Genomic DNA, 18672 nt, shown 5'->3' on the forward strand with positions numbered 1-18672 from the left:
TTTTAGGTCTTCTTTCGCAACAACACGAGTATTTTGATGCAGCTATTGTTAAACACGCATTATTGGTGTGTTAAATGCTTATGATATATATTTATTTGATGTAGTCAGTTACTTTACATAGATGCATATATAAAGATAGGAACACTCGTGTTTACTATCAAAATGTCTGCCGGTATCAGTACCGCACCTACATCGAAATATCTATATGGTGTGTATGTACGTGCTATGCGTGTGCGTGTATGTTTTTTTTTATTATTATTACTTAATGATTTTGCTTTAGAACATGCTTTTAAATGTTTTCTCTTCTGAAATATTAATGATGACACGATAAATTTCCAGGGTTTTCTATCGCAACTTTTTCATCTTGAGGGAGAATAAAGTCAACATATTACCATTTGAAAGTAATCCGAGTATGTTATGTGCTTGCGAGAATGTGCAGTGTTCATTCTCCTCTGTATGTTGCTCTCTCTTGCGCCAGGAAACCCGTGTCACTATGGGGAGATTCTTGGTGTTGGCTGAGAATAGAGCTTTTTCTTCCTCTTCTTCTTCTTCTTCTTCTTCTTCTTCTTCTTCTTCTTCTTCTTCTTCTTACTGTTCCTCTTCTTCCTTTTCTTCTTCTTCTTCTTCTTCTTCTTCTTCTTCTTCTTACTGTTCCTCTTCTTCCTTTTCTTTTTCCTTTTCTTCTTCTTTTTCTTCCTTTTTTTATTATATTTCTACCTTTTCATCTTTTTTTCTTCTTCTCTTTCTCCTCCTCCATTCCTCCTATTCCTCTTCTCCTTTCTGTCCCTCTCTTCTCTTACTATTCTTCCTTTTCTCATTCTCCTCCCTTCTCATCCTAATTACCCTTTCAGTTTTTCTTTCACCCTTTCCTACCCTCGCTATTTCTCTCCCCCACTCCCCCCCTTCCCTTCCTCCCCCTCGCACATCTACCCACGTGCTGTTAGTCGAGCAGTAGAGGCAGTGATGTTACTGTGATGAACCTCGGTGCAACAGTCCATTAGTTTTGCCTGCAAGACCGTTGACTCTGACACGCACACACGCACAAACATGCACACATATAGACACACAGACGCCCTGTCTCTCTCTCTCTCTCTCTCTCTCTCTCTCTCTCTCTCTCTCTCTCTCTCTCTCTCTCTCTCTCTCTCTCTCTCTCTCTCTCTCTCTCTCTCTCTCTCTCTTTCTTTCTCTTTCTCTTTCTCTCTCGCTCCTTCGCTCCTTCCCTCCCCCCTTCTCCCTCGCTCCCTCCTTCGCTCCTTCCCTCCCTCTCTCCCCCTCTTTCCTTCCCTCCCTCTCTCCCCCTCTTTCCTTCCCTCCCACTCCTCCCCTCCTTCCTTCCCTCCCTCTTTCCCCCTCGCTCCTTCTCCCCCTTCCATTCCCTCCCCTCGGTGGCTTCTCAACACGTGGCTTTCCTTTCTCTCGCTTTCTGGCTTTCATCTCCCTTTCTCTCCTTCTTTCTCCATCCTTCCCTTGTTATCATTCAGTCCTGTCGCTTACCCCTTCGTCATCGTTCTTTCCCTCGATGTTCTTCTCTTTTATAATTGCTCTGCTTCTGTTTGACACTCACTGTCTTCATCTCCGATTGTCTTTGCAACTCAGTCTATGCTCCCTTTTGTTACGTTCTTTCTCTCTAGTCTTCTCTTTTTCTTCTCTTTCTTTCTTTTCTTCTCTCTTCTTTTCTTTCTCTCTTCTCTCCTCTTTATTTATTTTTCTCTTCTCTATTTTTCTTTCTCTTCCCTCTTTCTCTTCCCTCTACTTCTCTCTCTCACTCTCTATACTTTGTATCCCTCTTTTTATTTCTTTTTCTTTTCTCTTTCTATCTCTCTTCCCCTCTCCCCTGTTCTCCTTCCTCTCCAACTCCTAATCCGGGATGGGTGGAAATGGACTTACGTAAACGGTTCTCTCTCTCGAGTCTCCCTCTCCTTACCCCTCCACTCGCCCCCCCCCCTTCCATCCAAACCCTCTACCCTCCTCCCTCCCCCTCCTCCCCTCCTCCCTCCCTCCCTCCCTCCCCCTCCCTCCCTCCCTCCCCCTCCCTCCCTCCCTCCCCCTCCTCCCTCCCCTCCTCCCTCCTCCCTCCTCCACCCTCCGCCGTACCGGGCAGCCACCGCCACCATGTGAAAGTCGAGTCTCTCACAAAGAGCAGCCAAGTGCATGTGCACCGAACGCGGTGGTGCCCCTCCCCCCATACTCCACCCCCTCCTCCCTCCCACCCGTCTCCGCCGCCTCGTCCCTTGTTCCTCCATCCCTCCCTCCCTTTCCCTCTGTTTCTCTCTCTCTCTCTCTCCCTCCCCCTCCCCTCCCCCTCTCTCTCCCTCTCTCTCGCCCTCTCTCGCGCCCTCTCTCTCCCCCTCTCTCTCGCCCTCTCTTTCTCAGCCCCCCCCCCATCTCTCTCTCTCTCTCTCTCTCCGCCCTCCCCCCCTCTCTCTCTCTCTCTCTCTCTCTCTCTCTCTCCTTCCCTCCCTCTCTCCCTCTCTCTCCCTCTCTCTCCCTCCCTCCCTCTTCCTCCCTCTTCTCCCTCTCCCTCCCCCCACGTCTCACCATCTTCCCCCCTCCCTTCCCTTCACGTCCCTCCCTCTCCTATCAGTCCTTTCTCCCCCCCCCTCTCCCCCGCCCCCTCCCTCTCTCCCCCAAACACAGATCCCTTCCCACCTCCTGTCATATTCCCCCCCTACTCCCCCTACCCCCCTCCCCGTTGGCTCTCTCACCTTGAGCCTTTTCTCGGCCGCTTGTTTGCTTTCCTTCCCTTGGGCTGTGCTTGCTTCCTCGATTCCGCGCTGTGTAGACTGCATGGTATGTGGAGGTGAAATATTGTCTATGTGACTGATTTTTAGGATTATTGGTGCTGTTGTTGTTGTTTTGTTGTTGTTGTTGTTGTTGTCGTCGTCGTCAGCATTGTTAGTGTTGTTGTTATTGTTTTTATCATTATTGTTATTGGTATTGTTTATATCATTTTTTTAAATTAGCATTATTGGTATTACTATGATTATTGGTATTTGAATTAGCATTATTATTATTGCTGTTTTTGGTATTACCATTGTTATTGTTACTACTGGTATTTTTGTTATCATTATTATTATTACAATTGCTCCATTATCACCTTTATCATAGTAATCATTATCTATATATTATCATTACCTCCATCCCCAATATGTTTTCCTTATTGATATTTCCATTATTATGATCCTTGTTGCAATCCTCGTTATTATCTATTACAGTTGCAAGTGGCTCCGTTTTGCTTAGCGGTCCCCATAGCCTAAGGGGATTCTGTGTTGCCTTAATCCGCCACTGGCCTTAATAGTGTGTCTCATTCTTTCTTCTTCTTTTTTTTCTTGTTCCGTCTACTCTTTGTTGTTTTTGTATGCTTGTTTGCTTGTTTGTTGGTTGGCCTGCTTTCTCTTCTTTTTGTTTGGATTCGATATTTTGATTTCGGGCTGCTTATGGGTTGTTTATTTATTTCTCCCTCTACTTATTTATATTATTTTTTTCGTCCTTTTCCTCCCTTTCTCTCTCCACTTTTCTCTCCCTTTCTCCTTCTATACCTACTTCTTTCCCCTCCCACCCTCTATCCTTCCCCTCCCTCCCACGCTCTACCCTTCCCCTTCCTCTCTCTCTCTCTCTATCCTTCCCCTCCCCCCTTCTCTCCCTCTATCCTTCCCCTCCCTCCCTCCCACCCTCTATCCTTCCCCTTCCTTCCCTCTATCCTTCCCCTCCCTCCCTCTATCCTTCCCCTCCCTCCTTCTCTCCTTCTCCGTCGCCACCCCCACTATGACCCCATCTACGCCTCGCTTGATAGAGCCGGGATGGATTGAAACGTTGGCTGATCTTGCCTAATAAACGGTTGCGCTCGCCAATTGTAACTTTGAGTTGGTCCTGTCACTTCTCATTTCTCCCCCACTCCTCCTATCCTCCCTCCCTGCCTCCTATCCTATCCTCCCTCCCTGTCTCCCTCCTCCCCTCCCACCCATTCTCCTTCTCCTCCTCCTCCTCCTCCTCCTCTTCCTCCTCCTCCCCCCTCCCCCCCCCCCCCCCCCTCCCTCCTCCTCCTCCTCCTCCTCTCTTCCTCCCTCCTTTCCCCTCCTCCTCCTCCCCCCCCTCCTCGCTTCTTTGCCTACCTCCCCTCCGTCCCTCTTCGCCCTTCCTCCGTCCCTCTCCCCCTCCCTTTCCTCTCTTATTTCAACTCATTTCATCAACTTATTTCCTCTTTATTCCCTCCATTTTCTTACCCCTCATTTTCTCCCCCCCCTCCCCCCTCATTTTCCATCCTTCACTAGTTCTGCTTTCTTCCACACCTTTCTCTCCCATCTCCTTCTCCCTCCTGGATCCCTCCTATGCCCCCCCCTTCCCTCTGTGAATTTCCTCCACTCCTTCCTTCCTTTGCTTTCCTCCCTCCTACTTCTTTTCCCCTCCCTCACTCCCTTCTATTCTTCACTATCTCTGTCTCCGTTTCCTTCCTCTATTCACTCCCCTTCTTCCTTCCTTCCTTCCTCGTTAACTCTTCATCGGTTTTTTTTCCGTTGCAGTCTCTTATTTAGTACTTTTGTTTTATTTTTTTATGTGATTCATTTGCTCCTCTTTCATTCCTGTCTTTCTCCCTTAGTCTTATTTTTCTCCTCTTTTTTGACCTCCTCAAACACCCTCTGTTGTTTATATAGCATGGTTTTCCGTTGTTTTACCTACTCTCTCTCCCCTCCCTCACCCTCTCCCCCTGCCTTTTTTCTGTCACCTTTCCCTCTCACCTCTCCCTTCCCCTCTCACGCTCTGTCTCCTCTCTTCCCTCTCCCCCTCTTTCGCTCTCACTCCTCTCCCCTACTTCTCCTCCCTTCCTCTCCTTCCCCTTCCTCCTCTCTCCCTCTCTCCTCCCCTTCCTCTCCTATGCCTCCTTCTCTCCTCTCCCTCTCTTCTTCACCTCCCCCTCTCCCTCCTTCTCTCGCCCCTCTCTCCCTCCTCCCCCCCCCCATCCTCTCCTCCTTCTCCGCCCCCCCCCCCATCTTCTCTCCTCTTCCCTCCCCCATCCTCTCTCCTCCCCTCCGCCACCTGGGAGCACTCGTGTCATGAGACAAGGTTAATAGGAAATGTCAAAGAGTGCAATGTAGTGCCGTAACATCATCCTTCAGGTGGCACCGTGACACCGTGGCATTGCATCGTTGCCAGCCAGCCAGCCAGCCAGCGAGCAAGGCAGATAGCCCGGCACTCGGTCCGTTGTGGATTGGGGATTGGGAAGAGGGGAGAGGAGGGGAAAGGAAATGAAAGTATAAAGGCAGGGGGAAACGAGGGTAAAGGAAAGTAGAAAGGAAAGGAAAGGAGTAGGAGGTAAGGGAAGAGGGGGGGAAAGGAGGAGGGAAGAGAAGTGGAAAGAGGGGAAGGGAGGAGGAAAGGAAGGGAAAAGAGGAGGGACGAGAGGGGAGGGGGGTGGAGAGGGAGGGTAGAAGGCGGTTCTCAGGCGCATGCTTCGTGGCGTGCCCCCTAATCTCCTCCCCCCCCCCCGTTTTCTAACACGATCACGTGCTTCTATAAGGTTATTAGGGCCTGATCTGTGTCCGAACGACCTCAAAGGGGTTAAGGGGAGGGGGGAGAGGGGATGGGAGGGATATGAAGGGGGGGGGGTGGATATGAACCTCTTCCTGGTCGACCGTTCGACCTTCAGGCCTTGTATTTCGTGCGTGGTTTTCGGTTGTGTGGTTTCCGTTGTTGTTGAGTGTGGTTGCTGTGGTCTTGCCGTTGTTGATGATTTGATTGGTAGTTTGGTAGGATGGTTTTGGTTTGGTTCGCGTTATTTGATAAACGCTGTTTTCTTTCTTTCTTTCTTTTTCTTCCTCTTTTTTTTTCTTCTTCTTCTTCTTCTCCTCCTCCTCTTCCTCCTTCCTCTTTTTCTTCTCCTTCTTCTTTCTCCTTTTCTTCTTCATCTTCATCTTATTATTCTTATTATTATTATTATTTTCATTTACTTTTTCTTACTTTTTTTCTTCTCTCCATTTGTTTTGCCATTGCATTTTTTCCTACTTTGGTATCGTTAGTGTTGGATGGTTTTGTTCATGTTATTTAATAGAAAAAAAAATGTTTTGCTGTTTATTGTTCTCTCTCGCTGGATTTCTCTCAACATTTAGCAAGTTTTTTTCCCGCCATTTTTCGTTCCCTTTTGCGCGGTTTTTGCGAGGGCTTTCTCTTTGCGTTCGTTTTATATCCACCATGACCCTCCTTTCACTTCTTTTGTTACTTTTCGATCTTATTTTTGGGTTTGTTTCGACCGCTCTTGTTACCTTGTTTTTTTTTCCCTCTTCCTCTTTTTCCATGCTTTTGTTTGTGCTTTCTTGCATGCGATTTTAAGAATGTGAAACTATCTTGCGTGTTATTGTTCCCGTACGCGCTCCCATTTGAGGATACTAGATTTTTAGATTTCTTCCCTCGTCCTTTATCATAGAGGTTGCTAGATTTTTAGATATCTTACCTAGCCGGATGAAGAGGTTACTAGATTTTTAGATTTTTATCTCGTTGGATGTAAGGGTTATTACATATACGTATTTTTCCTTTGCGTTATGTTAAAAGATTATTTGATGTTAAATTTTGGGAATTTCTGTGTTACTAGCTCAGTGCAAGACCGAGATTAGACAATTTTGGAATTGATATAATAGATTTTATAAATTCCACACTTCCCTTTGGAGAAACAATAAACAGAAGGCTAGATGTTTGGATATTGACGTTGTAGCACCTAAATATTTTTAAAATTAATCGTTGGTGTTTGACATTGCAGTAATAGATATTTAGACTTCCACATAAGGATTCGAAACTACAATACTTTTACTTCCATTTCCCTCCAATCGAAACAATACTAGATTTTTAGACTTCCATTTCCCTTCCTGTAACACCTAAATACGAGAGTTTTAAAACTTCCTTCCCCTCCGGTCCCCACTTCCTTTCGAAACTACAATACTAGATTTTTAGACTTCCATTCCCCTCCCCCCTCCTTTCGAAACTCCAATACTAGATTTTTAGACTTCCATTCCCCTTCCCCCTTCCTTTCGAAACTAAAATACGAGAGTTTTAGACTTCCATTCCCCTCCCCCCTTCCTTTCGAAACTAAAATACGAGAGTTTTAGACTTCCATTCCCCTCCCCCCTTCCTTTCGAAACTAAAATACGAGAGTTTTAGACTTCCATTCCCCTCCCCCCTTCCTTTCGAAACTAAAATACTAGTTTTCTAGACTTCCATTCCCCTCCCCCCTTCCTTTCGAAACTAAAATACTAGTTTTCTAGACTTCCATTCCCCTCCCCCCTTCCTTTCGAAACTAAAATACTAGTTTTCTAGACTTCCATTCCCCTTCCCCCTTCCTTTCGAAACTACAATACTAGATTTTTAGACCTCCATTCCCCTCCCCCCTTCCTTTCGAAACTCCAATACTAGATTTTTAGACTTCCACCCCCCCCCCCTTCCTTTCGCCAACTTTGAATGTAGAGAATGAACTCACTGCAACACCCACGGACCGGGACCTCAGACGTACCAGGCGAATGCTCCCTCCATTGCAGGTATTTCGGCTATGCGGTCTACAGTCCGCACCGGAAATCCGAGGATATTTATGGCGGAGAGCACTGTTTTTATTATTTTTTTTATTTTCTTTCTTGCTTTTGGTATGGGGTTCGGGTATAGATTGTAGGTCGGGATTTGCGTTGTTATGAAATATTTATTTATTGTTGCGGTTGCTGTTACAATTATCGTGGCCATCATCATCATCAATCTCCGTCATAATTTTTACTATCATTATTGTTTTTGTTTTGTAATTTTACTTGTCATTAATATATGAGTTCCCAAATCTCCTCATCTGCAATCACCTCCCTCCTCCTCCTCTTCCTCCTCCTCCTCCTCCTCCTCCTCCTCCTCCTCTTCCATCCGCCTTTTCCCCTGCTCCCTCCTCTACGCACACGTACATACAGAGAAATAAGTAAATACACAGATGAATAGATAGATAAATAGATAAAATAATGAAAAGACAAAATAAAATAAATGCATCAGAAAGAAAGAACAGATAAACAGTTCGAATAATGAGCGAATTGAAAAGGAACGAGTCACCCAACCTTGAATCTGGGTGCGTTGCCAAGCTCACCTCGTTCTTCTCGGTATTAGGGAATTTTTAGCAGGTTTATCGAGTAGGGGGGAGGATGGGCGGGGAGAGGGGAGGGGGTAAAAGAAAGGGTGAGGGGAGAGGGGATGGAGGGTTGGGGGGATGGGAGGAGGGGCGTGTTAGGTAGCTATGTGTGTGCTTACAGGTGTATGTAAACTTGGTGGTGGAGGAAAGGGGGGGGGGAGTGGATACCTGTGTGTGCGTACGGGCACGCATGCGTGTTTTACCTTGTCATATAGTTCTTTGTTCGTTTTTTTCCGTTCTTCGTTTCACTTTTCTTATGTGTATTTTCTTCGCCATGCTATTTTTATTCATCTTAGAATGCTTCTTTTCTTATTTCTCTCTTTTAAGTTTTATTCTTCATTTTCTTTTTTCTCTCTATCTCTCTGTCTCTATCTCTATCTCTCTTTTTCCTTCTTTTCTCCACTATTCTCCTCGTCCTCTTCCTCATTATCGTCTTCCTCTCTTCTCGTCAACATCTTCTTCCTCATCCCATCTCCCCTCCTTCCTCTTCCTCCGCCTTCCTAAATCTACAACTTCATATCATTATTATTATTCCTCCTCCTCCTCTTCTTCTTCTATATCTTCTTCTTCTTCTTGCTGTTTCCTCCTCGTGAAAATTCCTCCCCCAAGTCATCCTCTCGCACTCGTTCAGGCACTTGGCATGTTCTTCACGAGAGAACATTTTAGAACAGTTGAAAAGAGACTCTCGCGAGCTGGGTTGATGTGCATTCTGTTCTCTCGCACCTGTTTCTTTGTTCTTTGTTCTCTGTTTTCGTCTTCTTCTTCTTCTTCTTCTCCTTCTTCTTCACCTCTTCCTTTCTTTTTTCGTTTATTTTTTTCCTGTGCTTCTTTTCTTTCGTCTTCCCTCTTTCTTTCTGTATCATCAGAATCATTAATGTTGTTGTTGTTGTTGTTGTTGTTGTTATTGATGTGATTTGTTTTACTTCTTTTTCTCCTTCTCCTGTTTCTTCTTCTTCTTCTTCTTCTTCTTCTTCTTCTTCTATTCAGCACCGTTTATTTATTTTATTTTCATCTGATGGTAGTGATGTTATCTTCCTTTCTTTCTTTCTTTCTTTCTCTCTTTCTTTCTTTCATTGGATTATTTCGTTTGTTTATCTCTTTTGCTTTGCATCCTCATCGCCCCTTAGCCGGCTGTGTGTGTCACGTGTTCTTCTCTTCTTGTTTATTCTCGTTTATTGTCGCGTCCTCCCTCACTTATTATCCTCATTTCACGCAACAAAAGCAAATTTCACGCTTCATTTCCTCTTTAGCTCCTCCCTCCTCCACTCCCTTTCCTTCTCCACTCTCTCCCTCCTTCCCTCCCTTCTCCATTCCCTCCTTCCTCCACTCTCTCCTTTCCTCCTCCACTCCCTCCCTCCATCTTCCACTCTCTCCTTCCCTCCCTTTCTCCCTTCTCCACTTCCTATCTCATTCCCTCCCTCCCCCCTTCCTTCCTCCACCCCAACCCCACCCACCCATAACGTAGGAGTGACAATTTCTGGCAGACAGAAATAATGATAAAAAGAAATGGACAGGATGTGGCACTGGGGCATCCTGTCCTCTGATACCCACTCCCTCGCCCGTCGGTGGTCACTCACTCACTCACTCACGCCCGTGGCATTCTCGAGCCCGCGATTTGCCCTATCCTCCTCCTCCCTCTCCTACTTCCTTTTCTCCTTATCCTTCTCCTTATCTTATCTCCACCTCCTCATTCTCTTACTTCTGCTCCTCCTTCCCCTCTCTCATCTTTCTTCCCCCCTCTCTTCCTCCAAACCGTCCCCCTTCCCCCTTCACGGCGATCGGAAGTGCTGTAAATAGTCTCTATGGGCTGGGCATGGGCACAAGTGGGTACCTTGGTCGATATATCTCCCCCCCCCCCATCCTCCTCCGGCTCCCCGCCCCGTGACTGATGTACGAGCGTTTGCGTGCGTGACTGACGTGCATGATCTCTGTACAAGGTGTAATGGACGCGGATCATGTCCTATTAGAGCTCGGCGGGGGGCGGTGGGGATCCTTTTAAACTTTTTAGAAGGGGAAGTTTTTATTTTGTTCTTTAGTGTCGTATTTATTGTTGTTGTTGTTTTTCGTTGGGGGAGGGGAGTGAAGAGAGAGGGAGAGGAAGAGAGAGAGAGAGAAGGAGAGGGGGGAGAGAGAGTGAGTCTGTGTGTGTGTGTGTGTGTGTGTGTGTGTGTGTGTGTACACATATGCATGTGTTAGAATATCTTGTCTTGTATGCATGTATATCCCTCCCCCACCCCCCTCCTCCTGTAAAGTGAAAAGAACAAATATAAATCACCCCCCCCCCGTACCCCAACCTCCACCTTGGGCCTCGTTCATGGCAAGGTCGCCTCGGGGTCTGCTTATAGATTGCATGACTCGAGAAGACTTAATTGGTGGAGGCGATTTATCAGGCTATCGTGCCAAGCTTGCCTGGCATATCTCATGGCACTGCGACACGTTTTAATTGCACGTTGCCCACGGAAAAAGGCGAGCAACTTGAAGAGCCACACACGCAGCGCTTGCCTCGTCTCGCTGTGGGGTTGTTGTGCCTTCGCCTTGTGTCTTGCTCTCTTATGTGTTTTATTTACTTTGCTGATTATCTGCTCTCTTGCCATCCCTCCCCCTCTTTTATTGTGTTTTCTTCCATTCTTTACCTCTCTCTCTCTCTTTCCCTCCCTCCCTCTCCTCTTCCCCATTCTTCCCTTTTGCCTTCTTTTCATATCTCTTCCTTCTCTCTTTTTCCCACTCTTTCTCTTTCGTTCTCTCCTCCCTCCTCCCGTCTTCACCCTACTTCCCCTCCTCCTCCTCCTCCTCCTCCTCCTCCTCCTCCTCCTCCTCCTCCTCCTCCTACTCCTCCTCCTACTCCTCCTCCTTCTCCTTTCACCTCTCTCTCCCTGACTATCTCTCCATCTCCCTCTCTCCTCCTGTCCGCTGTCATCTGTCCGAGTCAAGCAAGGCATTTTCCTGTCATGGCGACGTTGCCTTTGCGAACGCCTGGGAAGTTTACATGTTACGTTCTACTCGTCACGGACGTCATATGACAAAAGGCTTGCGACCGGGGCGGAGGTAGGGAGGAGGGGAAGGAGGAAGGGGGAAGGGGAGGGGGAGGGGGAAGGGAGAGGGTTAGGAGGAGGAGGAGGAGGAGGAGAAGAAAAAGTAACGAGGAGGAATTGAGGCTAGAAGAGGGAGGGAGCGGTAAAGAGGAGAAGGAGAAAAATGCAGAAGAGGGAAGGAGAAAGGAGAAAAGGAGGAGAAGGAGAAGGAGAAGGAGGTGAAGACGGAGAAAGAGGAGCAGGATGAGAAAGAGAAAAAAAATTGAAAGAAGATAATGAGAGACGAATGAGAGAGCGACAAAGAGGAGGAAGAGAAGAAAGAGAAGGGAGGGAGAGAAGAGAGACATTGTTAAGACGCTGGGGAAAATGACTCACAGACAGCCAGCGGGCAAGTATGACTAATAACACCGACTATTCTGACGTGTTCCTGAACAGACGTCTTGAAGGAATTTAGTCCACGCTCAATAAAAGAAAAAAAAAAAAGGGGGGTGGGGGGAATGAATAAACACCCGGAAATCAAGATGGTTATCTTTACATATATAGAAAGAGCTCTCTACAAAAAAAAAATGATTAGCTTTGGAAATGAGGCCTGTTGGACGCGTGTATGGAGAACTGCTGCCTACCAACAACCACTTCCCGGGTGAGTGACACGGAGAGTCTGCCGTAGCCTCTAGTCCCGGCAACATCTTGTGAATGTGGATTAATGACCACGGTGTCGTTTGTTGTTCGGATTAGTTCAGAATGGTTGGTGCGGTTTCGTTTGTGTTAAGCCGGTTTTTTTTTTTAATTCTTTCTTTCTTTCTTTTTATCCTTTTGTTGTTGTTGTGCGCGTCTGGTGGTGATGTCAAATGACCCGTTGATGTTTTCTCGTTTCTCTCCGTCCCTCCCCCTCTTTCTCTTCCTACACTCATATATATATGTGTGTGTGTATGTGAGAGAGAGAGAGAGAGAGAGAGAGAGAGAGAGAGAGAGAGAGAGAGAGAGAGAGAGAGAGAGAGAGAGAGAGAGAGAGAGATAAAGATAAAGAGAGTGTGAGTGATCATATTAAATATAATTAAACACCGATGCATACAGGAACGCAAACACGCCCACGGGCGGAACGAAAGGGCGCCCATCCAACGCCAGAAAGCGAAGGCTGATATCCAGCCAGCCACTCACGCCCACCAACGGCTCCTCAAACCTTCGTGTGTGTGTTTGTGTGTCCTGCGACGCATACCTGCCGCTAAGGTGACACTCCAATCGCCGTCAGCGTCTCGCTCGCTCCTTGCCAGAACCGGCGTGTCCATCGTCGCGTGTGGCTTTTCTTTTTTCTTTTTTCTTTTTTTTTTTCTTTTTTTCGTTTTCTGATTTTTCTTGTTTTTTTCTTTTTCTTTTTTTTTCTGTTTCTTCTTATTGTTATTTTTGTTTTTCTGTTTCTCCTTATTGTTATTTTTCTTTCTCTTTTGTTTCTTCTTATTTCCTTCTCATTTTTTATTCATTTTTTCTTATTCTTCTTTATATCCTTTTTTTGTTTTGTCTTTATTTAGGGTTAAATTCGATTGGGTTTCTCATATTCTTTTTATTCTTATTTTATTCGACTATTTTATTCCTCGGTTAGTCTTTTATAAATGAAGATGATGATGATGAATGATAATGATAATGACTATTATCATAATCACATTCATAAAAGTGATAGTAATAATGATGGTGGTGATTATTATTATTAGTAGTAATGATATTATGGATTTAATGATTATTATTATTGGCGGTGTTATTACTAATATTATTTTTACTATAATTATTATTATTGTTGCTACATGTCTTCCAACGCGATCTCCTATTTCGGGTCGAATGAGAGGTCGTGTATTGAACCCTTTGCCAAAATACATTATTAGAAGACTTTAAAAGAAATAAAAAGCACTTCTCTATATAGCTTAGTACTGGAAACTCCCCATCGCATCCACATAAAACTTCCGAGAAGTTCCCACCGCTCGGGCATTCGCAAATAGCCCGGGGGAGGGGGGTGGGTGTAAGGGGGAGCAGCGGGCATTTGTACCATCCGGGTGGAGGTGGGGCTGGGGTGGGGGTTGGGAGGGGGGGTTCTGTGTACTAGGGTGTTCTTTTGAGTGTTCGTTCTCAAAGGCAGGGGTCTCACCTGGTTCTGAACTCTTGATTAGCTGAGCTATGTCTTGAACACCTGGCTTGGCGCTGCGTGGGGAATGGATGCTTGGCTAGATCGGGTTAGTTCTATTTCGGGTCTGGGTTGTATTTCGTTATTTGTCCATTTGTCTGTCTGTCTGTCTGTCTCAGATGCGCTTTCTCGTGTATATATTTTTGTTTTTTTTTCTCTCTCTCGGCCTTTTTTTCTGTTCCTCCTCCTCCGTTTCCTCGGTGTCTTTATCACATGTCTCATTTTTGTCAGTTTCACCTTGAACTTTCTATTTATTTATTTTATTTATTTATCTATGTATTTATGTACATCGGGTCACATTTACTCTTTAGTCACACTCCCCCGTTTTATGTTCTGTATCTTTCTTTTGTTTTCTCCCACATTTGCTTTCCCTCCGAAGTTTCTCCTTTTGCCCCCCCCCCCCCACCACCACACACACACATTTCTTTCCTTCTACTACCTCCTCTTATATCCCCCCCCCCCCATTTATTTCCCTCTCCTCCATCTCCTCTTTTGTTTCCCCCTCACATTTATTCCTCTCCTCCGCCTTCTCCTCTCCTCCGCCTTCTCCCCTCCTCCGCCTTCTCCTCTTTCGTATCCCCCCAAAAACATTTATTTCCCTCCTCTGCCTTCTCCTCTTTCATTTCCCCCCACATTTATTCCTCTCCTCCGTCCCCCCCCCCCCATTTATTCCCCTCTCCTTCATCTCCTCACTTGTTTACCCCTCACATTTATTCCTCTCCTCCGCCTTCTCCTCTTTTATTTCCCCCCACATTTATTCCTCTCCTCCGTTTCCCCCCACATTTATTCCTCTCCTCCGTTTCCCCCCACATTTATTCCTCTCCTCCGTTTCCCCCCACATTTATTCCTCTCCTCCGTTTCCCCCCACATTTATTCCTCTCCTCCGTTTCCCCCCACATTTATTCCTCTCCTCCGTTTCTCCCCACATTTATTCCTCTCCTCCGTTTCCCCCCACATTTATTCCTCTCCGGTTTTCCCCCCACTATTCCTCTCCGTTTCCCCATTTATCCCTCCGTTTCCCCCCCCACATTTATCCTCTCCTCCTATTCCTCTCCTCCGTTTCCCCCCACATTTATTCCTCTCCTCCGTTTCTCCCCACATTTATTCCTCTCCTCCGTTTCCCCCTTTGTCCTTCTTTTCAAGGAAAAAAGATTGGCACCGCAGCTGTGTGTGCCAGTGTGCCGCGCCGCGCCGCCAAATGCAACATGCCATTATAGATGCAGGGTACTTGTTGCTGCCCCGTCTCGAGTCTGGTCGGAGGGAGGGAGGGGAAGGGAGAGAGGGAAGGAAGGAAGGAGGGAATAGAGACTAGAGGGAAGGGGAGAGGGAGAGGGAGAGGGAAAGAGAAATGGAGAAAGAGGGAGAGGGAGAGGGAAAGAGAAATGGAGAAAGAGGGAGAGGGAGAGGGAGAGGGAAATGGAGAAAGAGGGAGAGGGAGAGGGAAAGAGAAATGGAGAAAGAGGGAGAGGGAGAGGGAAAGAGAAATGGAGAAAGAGGGAGAGGGAGAGAGAGAGAGAGAGAGAGAGAGAGAGAGAGAGAGAGAGAGAGAGAGAGAAACAAATACAAAGAGAGTGAATACGAATAGAGAAACCATACAAAAGAGGACGAAGAAGGGAATCAGACGGCGGTGAGCAATTCCCGTAGATTTCGTCAATCCCAAGAAGGAAGTCAAGAAGGATCTCGACAAGGTTAACTTCCTGCTTCTTTCTTCTTCTTCTTCTTCTTCTTCTTCATTTCATTTCATTTCATTTCATTTATTTCTTTTTTTTTTTTTTTTTTTTTTTTTTTTTTTTTTTTTTTTTTTTTTTCAACAATCATTTTTTTCGGTGGACTAGATAAAACAATAGGCCAGTCAAACAGCTTACGGAATACGAGGCAGACAGAGAAAGAGACAGACAGACAGACAGACAGACAGACAGAGATAAAGACTTTCTAACCCCCCCCCCCCCTCTACCAACTGACAAATCACGAGGTAGACAGAAGAGGAGAGAGACAAACAGACAAGAGATAAAGAGAAAGAGAAAGAGAGAGAAATCTCCAGAGTATGGACGCGTGTCTCTTGTCTTTCAACGAGGAAGAGATATTTGGCAAGAGAGAGTGATTGAGCATTCAGCGTCCGAGGCACATGGCGTGAGTGGCAGGCGAGAGAAATGCGTGTCTGCGATGGAGGAAAGGGATCTATCTATCTGCTGGACGAGTTCTGAGAACGATGACCAGGAGGCAGGATGAGCTAAGCAAAACTTTGGTTATTAAAAGGGCGTAAACAAAGAAAGAGAGGGAGGGTGGGAGAGGGAGGGAGGAGGGAGGAAGGGAGGGAGAGGGAGAAGGGGAGGGAGAGAGAGTGAGAAAGAGAAAGAGGAAGGGGTGAGGCAGAAGTGAAGGCAAAAGCAAGGGCAGAGGAATGTGAAAAGGATAGAAGTTGAGGCGATGAAGTTGTCGCGGATGCAGGTTTTTAGGTCGCCTTTAATAAAAGAAAGAAAAAAAAAACTTTTTTTCTTTGTTTGCTTTTAAAAACAGCAAAAATATCAACGCAAAGTCGATAACTCATGCGGTAACAAGGGACAGGGGGAGGGGTGTAAAGACCGCAAATTCCCAAGGATTGGAAAGGGGAAAGGGGAGCAAAGGAGAGGGATTGGCAGTGGGGTGATGATTAGACAAGAGACAGACAGACAGACAGAAGCTCTATCTATAACCAAAAATTTCATTGAGTTTCCTATCAAAGCACGTGCAGTCAAGTCAAAACAAAAGTTTTAAAAATGTCATTCGTTGGTAAGACTAGAAAGCTTAAAGAATCCCGGGGTGTGCGTTCGGGGTCTATATACGAAATGTACACTGTGCTTGGTGTGCTCGCCGTGTTCGCGTGAGTAAGATATACTCGTCATACTTCTTCATGTCTTCGGGGATTTTCTAATTCCAGGCTACGTCTTGTGAGTTGGATCTACATTCTCCGATGTTTTATATATATTGTTTTGTTTTTTTTCTTCTTCTTTTTTACATTTTCGTTATCACACGTGGAAGAGGATGACGAGAGTGTCAGGTACGAAGATCTGGAAATAGGTCGGATCATCTCGAATTCACTTTTTATATCACCTGTAAAGAAATATGTTTGAATGTTTTTGCTTCTTCATGTCGCGTGTTTCTTTCTATCTTTTTTCTTTTCGTTTTTCGATTTTCTTTCTTTTTCATCCCTTGCCTATCATGTTTCTACTTATTCTTCTCCATCACGATAAAAAAAAATCTCGATCACATCTTTTTTTTTCATAGCCATAATCATCGCCTTCATATTCGCCCTTTTTTTCTTTTCTCTTCTTTTCTATTTCTGTGTTTGTTTGTTTCTTGTATTTTGTTGCTGTTGTTGACACCATTTTGGCACGGCCGGCACGGCACGCTCCGCTATCGTTATCGCACTTCAAGCTGACTAACGACCTGACAAAAAGAGAGAGGGAGAGAATGGACGCGGGATATTTATAAAGCAGTATGTATAGTAAACAATAGAGTGGGGGGAGGGGAGGAGAGGGGGTGTAAAGAAGGAGGAAAGGGATGAGGGAGGGGGAGGGGGGGAATGGTGGAATTGTCTGTTAGTCGGCACCAGATGTACATACCGAGATTGGGAGGGGGAGGGGAAGGGGGAGGGGAATGGAAGGGGATGAGAGGAGAGAGGAACGGTGGGGGAGGAAGAGCTGGGGTGCTCCTCGCTGCGAGAAAGTGACAGTGAAAGAATAGTGAAACTTTTGTAAGGTTACCGCGCTGTCTTGGTGTGCCGAGTGTATGTATATACCTGCTGTTGCGCGCGCCAGAGTGGTCGCGTCGGGGCGGCACTGCGGTGGACCAGCGGGAGGTTACGGCGAGGCCAGTCGGAAGGACGAGGATCCGTGGTGGCGGTGACGACGAAGGGGGGGGAGTGTCCTTCGCGGGGGACGTTGGTGTCTCCCGGGTGTCCTGGATCGGCACTGGATGTCCGACTGTGGAATGAGGTGTCCGAGAGTGGAATTCCATGTCCCCGAGGTGGATCCTGATGTCCTAAGGTAGCATTGGGTGTCCTTCACAGTTGGTAAATGATGTCCTAATGGGTCTGAGCAGTCTAGGGGGGGAAAGGGAGTGAGGACACGGGTGGGACACTTGATTTAGTCTGTGTTTGAGTGACGAGACAAGTGTGATACTTTCTGCGAAGGGAGAGTGTCTGTGGGGATGGAAGCAAGTGTGTGGTTTTGAGTGTATGTGTGTCTGTGTATGTATGTGCGTGCGCGATTTGATTTGGCCACTGGAGTTGAGTGTTTTGTTACCCGCACGTGCTTGCAGTAGCATTCTCACGTGTAGTCTAAATTAGCTTCTGTTTACTAGCCAGGAAAAACTATTCCAAATAGCAGAACAGAGGCAATGCTAAAGCAAAACGAACCGTGACCAGATTCGTGTCTGTGCTTGCTTTGTGTGTGTGTGTGTGTTTGTGTTTACTATTTAGAGAAATAGATAGATAAATAGATATAGATAGATAAATAGATGTGTGTTTGCATGCTTGTGTGCATGATGTGGTCATTAGGAAAGCGACCAGGGAAGATTACCTGTGGATTACCTTGTTCTTGGCCCGTGTCTTAGCTATGTTTCAGTTAGAAAGAACGGGAAAAAATGATACATAGTTTGCCCGGGCCGACTTGGTTAACTGTTGGCCTCCGCGCTTGAAAAGGCTGAGGAAAATTGCGTTTTATGCTTGGCAGGGGACTCTCATAATGACCGCTCTGATGCGATTATGCTAAGCGAATTTCCCTCTCCGTGAAGTGGCGTGGGTTTTGGAAAAGATGAGAGGAAGAGGGATGGAGAGAGAGAGAGAGAGAGAGAGAGAGAGAGAGAGAGAGAGAGAGAGAGAGAGAGAGAGAGAGAGAGAGAGAGAAAATGCGAGAAAAAGGCTGGATGTCTTAATATTGGCCGAAATAGTGCTACCCCTCCATTTTTTTCCCCCGAAAGATTCCTTTCTTCTACCTGCCAGATTTTATTTCAACTCACAGAAATAGACCTTCCGTGTCCTTGAGAAGGATTTTGTCATTTTAGTTTCAGTTTGTTTCCTTTTCCTCTTAGGTTTAATATCTGTAAGAATTGTGATATGGTTGATTGAATCGGTCGCCTAACCACAAGCAGGTGTGTTTTGCCTGACACGTGTAATGGGGAATGGGTGTGCGGAGATGTGGGGTTTATGGGAACCTTGTTCGTTTTATTTTCTGTATTTTCGTTTGGATGCTCTCTCTCTCTCTCTTTCTCTCTTTCTCTTTCTCTTTCTCTTTCTCTTTCTCTCTCTCTCTCTCTCTCTCTCTCTCTCTCTCTCTCTCTCTCTCTCTCTCTCT

At 46.1% G+C, this 18672-nt stretch overlaps 1 protein-coding gene across 5 annotated transcripts in view; it reads left to right on the forward strand.

Annotated features, from left to right (window-relative positions):
* Nucleotides 1-18672, forward strand: part of LOC122255538 (uncharacterized) — a 94144-nt gene that overhangs the window by 65102 nt on the left and 10370 nt on the right. The window lies entirely within an intron of this gene.

The sequence above is a fragment of the Penaeus japonicus genome, unplaced genomic scaffold, assembly GCF_977035675.1.
Source record: "Penaeus japonicus unplaced genomic scaffold, GWHDUDI00000001_assembly GWHDUDI00000008, whole genome shotgun sequence".
NCBI classification, from domain to species: domain Eukaryota; kingdom Metazoa; phylum Arthropoda; class Malacostraca; order Decapoda; family Penaeidae; genus Penaeus; species Penaeus japonicus.